The sequence below is a fragment of the Austrofundulus limnaeus genome, unplaced genomic scaffold, assembly GCF_001266775.1.
Source record: "Austrofundulus limnaeus strain Quisiro unplaced genomic scaffold, Austrofundulus_limnaeus-1.0 Scaffold259, whole genome shotgun sequence".
NCBI lineage: Eukaryota > Metazoa > Chordata > Actinopteri > Cyprinodontiformes > Rivulidae > Austrofundulus > Austrofundulus limnaeus.
The window spans coordinates 851,929-852,379 of record NW_013952661.1 but is presented as its reverse complement, the minus strand read 5'-3'; the positions used below and the strand labels follow the sequence as shown (position 1 = coordinate 852,379).

General features: G+C 48.8%; 2 long non-coding RNA genes across 2 annotated transcripts in view; one reads left to right on the top strand and one right to left on the bottom strand.

Moving 5' to 3' along the window:
* The window catches only part of LOC106526113 (uncharacterized), a 21,810-nt gene extending 21,719 nt beyond the window's left edge, over positions 1-91 (bottom strand). Inside the window, exon 1 of the long non-coding RNA XR_001311213.1 lies at positions 7-91. This is a non-coding gene — a long non-coding RNA (uncharacterized LOC106526113). The remainder of the gene's footprint in view (positions 1-6) is intronic.
* The window catches only part of LOC106526112 (uncharacterized), a 21,471-nt gene extending 21,289 nt beyond the window's left edge, over positions 1-182 (top strand). Inside the window, exon 3 of the long non-coding RNA XR_001311212.1 lies at positions 15-182. This is a non-coding gene — a long non-coding RNA (uncharacterized LOC106526112). The remainder of the gene's footprint in view (positions 1-14) is intronic.
* The last annotated feature ends 269 nt before the right edge of the window (positions 183-451 follow it).

Below are 451 nucleotides of genomic sequence, written 5' to 3'. Positions count from 1 at the left end.
GAACACATGTCCAGGTGTTTCCTCACATGAAGAACACATGTCCAGGTGTTTCCTCACACGAAGAACACATGTCCAGGTGCTTCCTCACATGAAGAACACATGTCCAGGTGTTTCCTCACACGAAGAACACATGTCCAGGTGCTTCCTCACATGAAGAACACATGTCCAGGTGTTTCCTCACACGAAGAACACATGTCCAGGTGCTTCCTCACATGAAGAACACCTGTCCAGGTGTTTCCTCACATGAAGAACACCTGTCCAGGTGTTTCCTCACATGAAGAACACCTGTCCAGGTGCTTCCTCACATGAAGAACACATGTCCAGGTGTTTCCTCACATGAAGAACACATGTCCAGGTGCTTCCTCACACAAAGAACACCTGTCCAGGTGCTTCCTCACACGAAGAACACCTGTCCAGGTGTTTCCTCACATGAAGAACACATGTCCAGGTG